Genomic DNA, 12,282 nt, shown 5'->3' on the forward strand with positions numbered 1-12,282 from the left:
AATCCCACAAGGAGCAAAGCAGCATCTGTAAGGAAGTTCTCCTCAAAAAGCGATTTTCTCCTTTAAAATTTCCATACCCGCTGACCTAATTTTACCCCTCTAATCAGTCATCAACCACAAGAATTAGAAGCTATGTGTCTAATGATAAGTCGGGGGAGGGGGCCGCGTCTTGTTTCCATCTTCAGCTCCTTTTTTGTGCTTAATTTAGAAAATTTGTTTTTCTTTCGTCCCATAGCAGATATGCGTCATGGTTCTGGGGTTTACTACAAAACAGGAACAGGGTCAAGTCTGCAATCCATTAAATGTACAGAACACATTTCCATCAGTTGCAGGCTCTATGTGTCCTCAATCTATAGTTCAGCAGGATGCAAATACTTTTTGTAACGGATCTCTCTATTCATTTTGTTTTCCTCGCTGAACATTACGATATTTCATAAAGCCTTATATTGAATGAAGTTAATATTGGCAATTCAAATGAGATACAAAGAACACATGTGATTGTCATGGCTCCGTGGTGGTCCCAGTGTGGGAAGTAGAGCAAGGCTGAAGCATTTTCAGACTCTTACAACAGAAACTCAGCAGAGCTGAGGTCATTGCAATTTATGGTTGTGTAGTGTCACTGCCACCTAGTGTCTAGTGCTGAGCATTGAATTATTCATATATGGGCAACTCTAGAGAAGTATTAAAAAAAAGTAAGCAGCTAACCCTCTCTATAGTACAGTTAAAGGGGCTGTCCAGGAAATATAGTTGTTTTTTTCCTGGACACCAGGGAAGGTGAAAAAAAAATAAAAAAAAAAATACTCAGCTGTCCCCGACACTTCAGTGTTCCAGGCCACTGTCCGGTCCAGTGGTGCCCCAGGGCTTTTTCCAGCAGGGCTTAAGTCCTTGCCGCATGCGACCTACCTGGGACATCACAGGTAACATAAATGAGTGACATCCTGGTTCCTTTCCTTAGGTCGCTAATGCCAATCACATGTAACATATAAACTTATAGCAGAAATAGAACAAAAAAATCCATACAAGCAAGTATTTAAAATTGATAAAAAGTAAAGGAATGGGATCAGACCTGACAGAAAGAGAGCCCTTTATATAAGGTCAGGATATAAATCACATTATATATATTTCATCACATAGAAATAAACTATTCCCGTGAATTACCCTGAACACAAGTTAAGTAAGGCCTGGTTAACAGCTGCGTTCGGTATTCCGCTCCGGAAGTCCGCTTGGGGACCCCTGAACAGAATACCAAACGCATTAAAAAGCAGTTAGCAGAGAAACCACACAGACCCCATAGACTATAATGGGGTCCGTGTTTTTTGCGCAGTGTCCACACAAATCATGCGGAGAGGAAAGTACTTCAAGCAGCACTTTTCTCTCCACATGATTCGTCCGGACACCGCGCAGAAAACACAAGGATCCCAGTGGTGTAACTACCGCCATAGCAGCAGAGGCAGCTGCCACAGGGCCCGGGACATTAGGGGCCCGGTGACAGCCGCTACCGCTGCTATCATTATACTCAGGGGTCTTTTCTTACCGGGAGAGGTAAGAAACATAAAAAACACTGTTACTTACCTCTCCACGATCCTGCCAGGCCTCCTTCCTAGTTGTCTGACGTCACATGAACCCGGCCTGCGTCCTGAAAAGACCCCAGAGCATAATAATTGTTTATGGGTGTCCACAGTGTGACATAATAGTGTGTGCAGGGACCACTATGGGACATAATACTGTGTGCAGGGGCCACTATGGGGGATAATACTGTGTGCAGGGGCCACTATGGGGGATAATACTGTGTGCAGGGGCCACTATGGGGCATAATAGAACGCACAGGAATGCGTAGGAGGGGGTCGGTCAAGGTCTTCGGTGTTGGTGGTGGTGGGGGGGGGCAAGTCAAAAGTTCACCACGGGGCCCCGCCATTCCTAGTTACGCCACTGACAGACCCCATTATAGTTTATGGGGTCTGTGTGGTTTCTCTGCTAACCGCTTTTTAATGCGTTCAGTATTCCATTTGGGGAGACCGAACACAGAGGTGAACCAGGCCAAAAGTAAGCATGTATGCCAATAGTCTTAACCATAGCATCTATAAGATTAGGCTAGGCGAGGTGAAAATATACAGAACATAAAGAAAATATACGGACCATAAAGAAAGTGTCTCACCAAGACATCTGTATTGCCTGCAGCAGAAAATGTTTTAGGCTGCTTTCACATGGAGTAATGCTCCGCTCATTCTAACACGTAAACACGTGTCAGAGTGAGTGCTGTAAAACACAATCCCATTGACTTCAATGGGTGCCGTCTTACGTGTGCTACACATTGAAATCAATGGGAGGCTTTTTAACCCATTGATTTCAATGTGCAGCGTGCGTAAGATGGCACCCATTAAAGTCAATGGTGATTCTATTTTACAGCACTCACTCTGACACGTGTTTACGTGTCTAAAGGAGTGGAGCATTAATCCATGTGAAAGCAGCCTTACGTGGTACATAAGGGGTGGGGGATTTGTAATTGTACAGCCCAGTTGACAACCTTCAGTGCTAGATTTACATGCTGTGTGTTTTTGCCATGTTACTATAAACAGAAAAGCATAGGGAGTGATCCATCATAACCGCTATTCCATACTGCATTTACTTGGCTGTTTTCTACTAAACATTTTTATGTTCTCTTATAAGCTTATTATAACATTATTATGACCACCTTCTACTTCTGACATATTTGGTGGGTATATAAGTTGTCTAACAAGCTGTCTGAACACATATCACATATCACTTGTTATTGCCATGGGTAAAAGATACGATTCATCAGAGTTTCAACAATGGATGATTATTGGCTTTTAGGCCAAGGGTGGCAGTATTTCCTCCCTACATTTCCTCCCTCATCTCTGTCTATCGCCCAACCCGTGTTCTCCGTTCACTCAATGACCTAACACTTACATCCTCTATTATCCGAACCTCCCACGCACGTATACAAGACTTCTCCCGAGCTGCAGCACTTCTCTGGAATGCTCTACCCCAGACAATCAGATTAACTCCCAATTTCTACAGTTTCAAAGGCAAACTAAAGACGCATCTTTTCAGACAAGCCTATCACAATTACTAACGTAAACCCTTAACCCTCCTCTGTCCCCGCTCCCACATGATATGATGTCATCTCAGGATAACTTTATAGGTCCAAGCTCCATCCACATGTTAAAGGACACGACTGTCGATGGCTCATAAAGTCTTATGTTCATGTAATGACAGTCACCTCTATTACAAAAGTGTCTGACCTCTGCATAAGCAATGCCGCCCCTTCTACCTCTTGTGTCACCCCCTCTACCTCATAGATTGTAAGCTCTTGCGAGCAGGGCTCTCAGTCCCATTGTGTGAAATGACTTTCTTTGTAATGTATCTTTCTGTCTGTATTTGAACCATACAAATTGTACAGCGCTGTGGAATATGTTGGCGCTATATAAATAAAATTTATTATTATCATTATTTCTTCAGTGTAGTTTGTGAGATTATTGCATGCTGCTGCAGTGAAAGTGTGTCTTGCGTGAACAAAAAGCACCATTGGGAATAACCAATGTGGAAACTGCAGAACACCACGTGCCACTGATGTGAGAGGTGAACATTTGGCCACAAAGGTGTGCGAGTGCTGACTGAAATGTTACAGTGGAACAGCTCACTGTGAAAATGAAGCAAGGGGCTACCAGACATGTATAGAATACGGTTATATACACCCTACTACTTATGGGGCTCTGAAGCAGATGGATGGTCACCGTGCCTGCACTATGCTAAAAACAGATGCATCAGAGAAAAAGGCTTTATTTTGCATGGTCCTATTGGAATGGACATTTGTGTGTCATGCGAGAAGCGTCAGAGAACAAAGACCCTGCAATAATTGCTGGAAAACTCAAACTGCATGGTGGCAGCATTATTGGGAATTTAGCCCATATAGGGAGTAGTCTGCTCCCTAGCTCTTGCCTTGAACTAGTTGGAGGCCCATGGGGCTCATGGGCCCATCAGGGATTCACCTATGGGCCAGTCTGAGCCTGTTTATGGGAATGATTATGGTCTGGTAACTGATTAGTCACTTCTGTGAACATTACAGATGTAAAGTTATCTCCTTTATCAATGACCAGTCAGACACTTGTATTAGCTTTGGCATGAGAAACACTAGAGAGCCATTACTCTACTTACTTTAAATGTCCCGGCACCCTTACAAAAATACATGCTGAGTAAATGACATATTTGCCTTTTAGCTCTGGACGTTTCCAGTGATTTCATAGTTCACAAAGAAATTCCTTCATGGAACAAAAATCAAGCCTAGTCCTGTGGAAATGCCAGTCAGCACAAATGTTGCTTTTAGCTAAACCAACGGCTTCAGACTAGATTATATGTATTATATATAATAAGTAGCTCCTAACAAAGAGTATAGGGAAAACGTGCACTACACCTTTAATTAACTCCTTACATCTGCCTCTTACAGATGAACCAGATACCAATAAATTGCTATATACACAAAGCTACGCTGCATGGTTCTGCACATGATAACTAGATAACTAATTAGATAACTAAAATATGCTTCATCAGCAGATCTGTACCTAGCAAAGGCTCAGAGACAATTCATATGGCGCCATCTCTTGCTGTTTGTTGGTTCTATCATAACTGCTACTTCAGTATAATTATATGTAGGAGACAAGGACAGTCATACCCCATGTCTGACAATTTCTGTATGTAACAGAAATAAATAAATAATACCCCTGTAAAAAATGATTAAGTTTGAAGAATTATTAATGTAGAGCAGGGGTACCCAATACGTTGATCGCGATCTACCGGTCAACCGCAAAGAACGTATGGGTCGATCGTGGGATGCAGCCAGGGATCCCCGGTGTCTGCTTGTTCACAGTGCAGGCTGAGAGTCGACTCTCAGCCTGTGCTGTGAACAAGCACTCCGGACACTTGCAGGCCAGACAGCAGCAGCTCCAGGGGATGACGCGCTCCCCGCTCTTAGGGATGGAGGGAGCCGGGGTGCTGCTTGTTCACAGCGCAGGCTGAGAGTCATCTCCGGACACTGGCAGGCGGGGCTGCTGCAGGGGATCCCTGGGCGGCCACAGAATGCCGCTGTCTCCTGCTCTCACGCTCCGCCCGACCCCGCTCACAGACCCGCCCCGGCCCCACCCACAAGAAGTGGGTAGTAGATTTTTTGCCTTTGTCAGTTTATAAAGTAGCTCACATGCTGAAAAAGTGTGAGCACCCCTGATGTAGAGCATTCTGGTAAAGGGGCTTTCTGCAATGAGATTTTTTTCTGGCCAGAAGCAACTGGGCAACTATTAAAGCTTTATTTACAAAAAAAAACAAAAACAGAAACTGGAGGTCTGTTCCCACTCCATAGAAATGACACTATTACAAATACTTGCATGGTTGTATTAAATTTAAATATTACCTCCTGTTCTCAGTACATGAGGACTCAATAGAAAAAATAAACATTTTCCATATGTCCCATTAGCATAACTTAGGAAAAGTTATCCCCTACCACCACCACCACCAGTCAAAACAGAGATCCGTCCTGCTTCACCCTACAACCTCCATCAGCTATATAATGGCTATTTGCTGGACTTTTCAGTTCACAGTACTTGGCAGTTCAGTACAGGTTGGTTCTAGATACGTCAATTTGGCTGGATGTTCATCGCTAGGAAAACCTCCAAACTTATGCTATGTTCTCACATATGCCACCATATACCATACAATGATATTCATCAGCCACTATTAACCATACGATGTAAGATTTCTTAAGATAAAATTAAGAGTTTTTTTTAATTATAATTATTATACCCCTAGGGGTCTTGAAACCCAGGGGGTTTGGTCACTAATACAATACATTGAAATGTTAATGCATTGCAATGTATAGTAATACCCCTAGTGCAGCCTGAAATAGCAATGATCTAATGACAAGCCTGGGAATCTTCAATAGGCTCCTAGCTGTTATGGTAATGGATCAATGCCCCTAGATCTCCAGGACAAGGCCATGCATATGCTAATAATGTTTGGAATATACCTTATGATACTTTCACACTACCGTCTTGAGTTCATTGTTCTGCCATGGGATTAGAACAATGGACATAAAAGTTTTCCAGACTGACAAATTTCCATTTCTATACATCATCATTGATTTCAGTGTGAAACATGGGAGAGGCTCTGTACTGTTCTGTGACTGCTTTGCTGTATCTGGCACAGGGTGCCTTGAATCTGTGCAGGGTACAATTAAATCTCAAGACTATCAAGGGATTCTAAAGAGAAATATGTGCTACCCAGTGTCAGAAAGCTTGGTCTCAGTCGCAGGTCATGTGTCTTACAACAGAATAATGACGCATAACACACAGCTAAAAACACCCAAGAATGGCTAAGAGGAAAACATTGGACTATTCTGAGGTGGCCTTCTATGAGCCCTGACCTAAATCCTATTGAGCATCTTTGGAAGGAGCTGAAACATGTCGTCTGGAAAAGGCACCCTTCATACAAGAGACAACTGGAGCAGTTTGCTCATGAGGAGTGGCCAAAATACCTGTAGAGAGGTGCAGAAGTCTCATTGACAGTTACAGGAATCATTTGATTGCAGCGATTGCCTCAAAAGGTTTGCAAGAAAATATTAAGAGAACCATCATTTCTGTCCAGGCCTGCTTCATGAGGTTTTTTTTGTTTGTTTGTTTTTTTTAAATTCTGTTGAAGCGAAAAACAATGTCTGACTTTCATTTGTTCGTTTTCATAGAATTTTTAGTTATTATTACTTTTGTCAGATTCAAGTTATTTCTGTGACCATTATGTGATGAATCCACCTGAAAGAATCAGCATCTTGCTTTTTTTTTCCGGGAGTCGGAACAAACGGCTCCCGGAAAAAAGAACTGACCGGCTCCCGTAGATTTCAATGGGAGACGTCTTTTTGGTCAGGATTTTGAGGTGGATACGGCCTCAAAATCCTGACCAAAAAACCCAGCGTGAATTTACCCTTAACCTAAAGGGAGTCTCTCACTAGAACCCAGCACATCCACCCAGTCTCAAAGATAAGTTAGCATCACCTCAGTGTATTTCCCTTGCAAACCTATGCCTTCACGTTTTTCACAGAAAGTCTTTTCTGTCCCTATTATTACAGAAAACGCCAACGGTATTAATGACATGTTGTGACTTTCAAAAACACAAGCATTTCCGCTGCAGAATTTTTTCTGCTATGTGTAGATACAGTTATGCAGAATCCCATACACTTTGCAGGTAATGTAAAATGCAGCGTTTTGCCTCTTCGCAACAAGGGGCCCCGGGCAGTGGTGTAACTAGGAATGGCGGGGCCCCATGGCGAATTTTTGACATGCCCCCCCCCCGACACTGATGCCGAAGACCTCGACCAACCCCCCTCCTATACATTCCTGCGTGCTCTATTATGCCCCATAGTGGTCCCTGCACACAGTATTACACCCCATAGTGGCCCCTGCACACAGTATTATGTCCCTCAGTAGCCCCTCCACACAGTATTATCCCCCATAGTGGCCCCTGCACACAGTATTATCCCCCATAGTGGTCCCTGCACACAGTATTATCCCCCATAGTGTCCCCTCCACACAGTATTATCCCCCATAGTGTCCCGTCCACACAGTATTATCCCCCATAGTGGCCCCCCCTCACAGTATTATCCTCCATAGTGGCCCCTGCACACAGTATTATGTCCCACTGTGGACACGCATAAACAATTATTATACTCTGGGGTCTTTTTAGACGCAGGCCAGGGTCATGAGATATCAGACGACTAGGCCGAAGCCTGCCCGGATCGTGGAGAGGTAAGTAACAGTGTTTTTTATGTTTCTTACCTCTCCCGGTCCGCCGATCATTATTCTCGGGGGTCCGAAAAGACTCTGCTGCTATGGCGGTAGTTACGCCACTGGCCCCGGGCCTTAAAGTAAAGTAATTGTAAAGTTGCTCAAGTTTATAGGTAAAATGTATCTGTAAAAACTGGAGTGGTGCAGCTACACTACCCTAGTATGTATCCCACAGTAATAACTACATACTTTAGTGTTGCTAACCCATTCCTGAGTGTTTACATTATAGAAAGACATGCCAACCGGATGTGTTGCAAGAACCAAGAAAAAAAGAAAAATGTCACGCTAATTGACTGTGGACTTTGCTTAGTGTGTGAAATCAAGAACTCTATCCCCTTGTGTATAAAGGTCGTAGCCCTTTCTCATTACAATCTACACACATTTACTTTAAGCACCATTTATTCTTTATAACATACACAGGAAATCATATTTCTTTGCCCCAAACTACCGACTAGGAAGGGTGTAACAGTGCTGAACCAATGTCCCCTTGTCTGCTTAAATTACAATAACTACTTGTAAGCTGGGAGTATATAGTTGCATATGCATGAGTACTAGTGAAACAGAAGCTAGCTGAGTTCTCAGCACAGAGATCCAAGGTTCAATGTGCGGACAATTACAAAAACTCACAAGCCTTCACATAGCGAGTCACCAGAGGTCACACAGGAACATACACTAGTCTGAGTCTACTACAACAAAAGTCATACAGTTCCACAGACTCACAAATAACATTTATTAGCACCACCCCACACATATGACAAACCACATCTAGCTAATGGGTCAGTAAGACTGTACCCAAAATGTGCTGGCTAGCTTACACACTAGACGGCTTATAGTACGCTAAAATTTGCTAGCTACATCACACACGCATACTGTCACAGCCTCATCTGTATCGCACCCTGACGCATTTCTCAGCTCCTCAGAGGTATCAATAGTAAGGCAGCTAAATGAACAAACAAAAATATATAGCCCTATAAGGTAAGAGCCTAATGTGTTTCACAAGCTTAGGTATGCACTTCTCACCCAGTTATCACGGCCGACAGGGCGATGCATACCTATAGGGCACTGGACAATCTCTTTAGAAGGGTCCATTAACAAAAATTTGATCACTGGTCCTTCTGCTCAGTACCTGATCAACTAAAATCCAAGAGGGAACAGAGATGCTTTTTGGAGCATCTTCTTTGAGGTCAAATTCTTCCAAGTCACCCAACAAGTGGATGTCATTTTGAAGGAAAAGGGATCTTATAGGGCTTATGGGGGAAATTCATAGATTTGCACAGTGCTGCAGGGGGCGAAATCTCACTGTGCTCTACCTCTGCCGCTCATGATCCAACTTTGGGTCACAGAGTACTGTACAGTTGAGTTGGTTATGTGACCCTGACCTAGAGGTGTGCTCATGTCAGGCAGTGAATACACTGCCCAAAATTTTTCCATAAAATTCTTGCTAAAATGAAAAAAGATATAAAAATAAACTAAACAGTCTAAAGATTCACCAGATTTATTTTCCAGACTGCCTATTTCCAGACTGCCTCTCTGGGTTTACACTGCCTATTAGCAAACGTAGGCCATTATGTTTGAAATGTTTATGTTGAAAAGCCTACTGCCAATGTTTGCCATTTTGAAACCCCACACTCCTATCTGTATAAGGGTATGTTAATACGGCAGAAATGAAAGAGGAATTTGAGCCAGAAGCCCTTCTCAAGTTACTCTTCCATTTCCACTGTTCCAGTATCCAAAAGTGGAAAGGTAAAGTAGAGCTTCAATTTGCTGCCACGTATTTCACCTGCTGATTTAAGCTCAGATGAAAGGTTCTAAGCTCAGATGTAAGGTTCGTGCTATGGGGCCCTGTGGGTGCATTAGCCACATAAGCCGCAACAAGCTCGAATAAGATGTTAATCTTTTCAGCATCCTACTTAGAGCGATACCTCAGATTGAAAACAATTGGTGGCAGAAACAGGGCACAATTTGGTATTGATTTTGAGTTAGATTCTACCTCAAGATCAGTACTAAATTCCACCATGTGAATGAACCCTAAGGCCGGAGCTCAAAGAGGTGTTCACGACAGGATTTGGCCACGGAGTTTTACAGTCCTTGCAAAGTGGATAAGATTCTGGCAAATCCTATTCACACATTGAGAAAAAATATGCGTAACGAAAATGCTGCCATTTCCAAATCCGCTGCAGTTTTGGAAATTGCCGCATGTCAATGATACAGAAACACCAGCGGTTTCCCTTTTATAATGGAAGCACAAAGTCCACAGAGGAAACCTTTGCAGACTTTCTGTGATAAATGATGCAAGAAAAACAGCAATAAATTGCTTCTGTGGTTTTTCACGCAGCACTTTTTTGCTGTTGCCTGCTAAGGGTGTATTCACTTGTAATATAACCTGTAATACCACAAAATGCACTGTAAAACTACAGCATATGCTTTTACAAGGAATAATTTATTTCTGAGCAAATTATACAGCTCTCTGCAAATGTAGGTTTACACTGTACGTCTCTAATTTTATACATACTCTGATAATCCATGTCAAATTAAAACATAAACTGAAATGTGTAAATCTAAAGACAAAAGGAATATGTTGGAAAACAAGGAACCCACTTTAAGGTCTTATATACAGTATACAACAGCAGTACTTTTACACATAGTTATCTGACCAAAGATTGTCCAGTCAGACCAATCTCAAGATAAGGTAATGTGTAAATGGCCGATTTATCTGACAAATGATCTGTCATGGATAAAAATGATTCTGACTATTGTAAAGATTACGGTGTGAACAGCATCAGAAAGAGTATCTGATAACTTATATTATATATAGGGAAAAAACAAGGTTTGGTGTAGAAGGATCAGAACAAAGAAGAAAAATGAGATTGGTACTTATAATAACAAAATGTGTGTGTATGCGTGTGCATGTGTGTGTAAATGGCGACCAATTTCATCATCTGGAAGATCAATCTGAGTGGTCAGAAATCTGTCTGTTGTTCAGGTGGACTATATTGGCTTTTTTAACTGTGTAAAATTGCAGGTTGTTTTTTCTTTTTCTACAATGAAAATCAACTGTTAATGTATGTAACAATAAGGCATAAAGTTTCATATGATGGGATTATCTCTCTGGATATGCACTCAATTGCAATAGTGGTAAAGAATCAGGGTGGCAAAGTAAAATAAGACGTATTTTGATTCTAGCGTTTCCTGGAAGATGCTGGGTTTGCTTGATGTTCTTGGATCTGGCTACCTAACATCAGCCCATAATGGATAACTAAACTGACATTCCTTTAAGGGAGAGGTCTAGGACTGTATTTCTTAATATTTAACAGAGAAAAAGTGTGGAAATCAATATCTTATACACAGCAGAATGGAAGAAGAGCAGAGATTGGTAAGTTGCTGAGTGTGGTATGTACCTGGTATACCTGTATTACTCATACTTGCAGAATCTGACATGCGGCTATTCTGAAGTTGCTTCAAATACAGTATCATTTAGGAGGTATGAATGTTATGCACTGCTTATACTAGTCATACTTACCTTGCCATGTTCCAGGTCCTGGTGCTGGCAGCTACTGCTCTATTCCCTGTAGTGGCAGTCACCCAAATAATCAGGGAAAAATCGGCTGACCGGTTGCTGGTGCCAGGTGTAGAAGTTTGTACCTTGTACTATGCTGTTACTGTGCTATTATCTACCCATCGTTCCCTTGTTATTTTGCATGTATAGTTTCACTGTGCTTTTGATTTTTTTTTTACTCACACCTTCCAAAAGCCATAACTTTTTTTTTATTTTCCTATCTACAGAGCCATTGAAGGGCTTAATTTTTGCAAGACAAATTGTATTTCATAATTGTACCATTTAATATTCCGTACGAGAATCTAGAAAAAACATTTAGAACGTGTATTCTGCACGACAGTACTATTACAGTAAAAACAATACAAAACTATGAAGGAAAAAAATTCTGCTTTTTTATGGACGGCGAAACAAAAGTTTGGCTCTATTTATTTCTTTTTTTTCTCGCTTCGACATTCACCATATGAGAAAAATGTTTTTACAAATTTTTAGCTCAAACATTTTTAGACTCTAAGATGCATAATTTGATTTTGTTCATTTGTTTGAAATCTATGGAAAAAAAATGTAACGATTTTACTAGCCACCTTGGGGGGTAAAACTGCAATATTTAGATGTGGACTGTATTACAGTCTATGGGATAGTCTCTACATAGTGAGGCCAGCCATAGACAAGCCTCAATAGCTATAATTCCATGAAAGGCCTGGGAGCCCGGCTGAAATAGGAACAGGACGGCTCCCACAATCTCACCGCACACGAGCCATCCTGCAGCAGAGAGCTACGGGGGTGGTAGGGATTCTTTTTGAGAAGTCCACGGACGTACAATGTAAAACAATGCCTGCAATCAGAATGGCAATAGCGTGGAGTCCCTGATGTATAATACAGAGGAGA

The sequence above is a fragment of the Leptodactylus fuscus genome, chromosome 1, assembly GCF_031893055.1.
Source record: "Leptodactylus fuscus isolate aLepFus1 chromosome 1, aLepFus1.hap2, whole genome shotgun sequence".
NCBI classification, from domain to species: Eukaryota; Metazoa; Chordata; class Amphibia; order Anura; family Leptodactylidae; genus Leptodactylus; species Leptodactylus fuscus.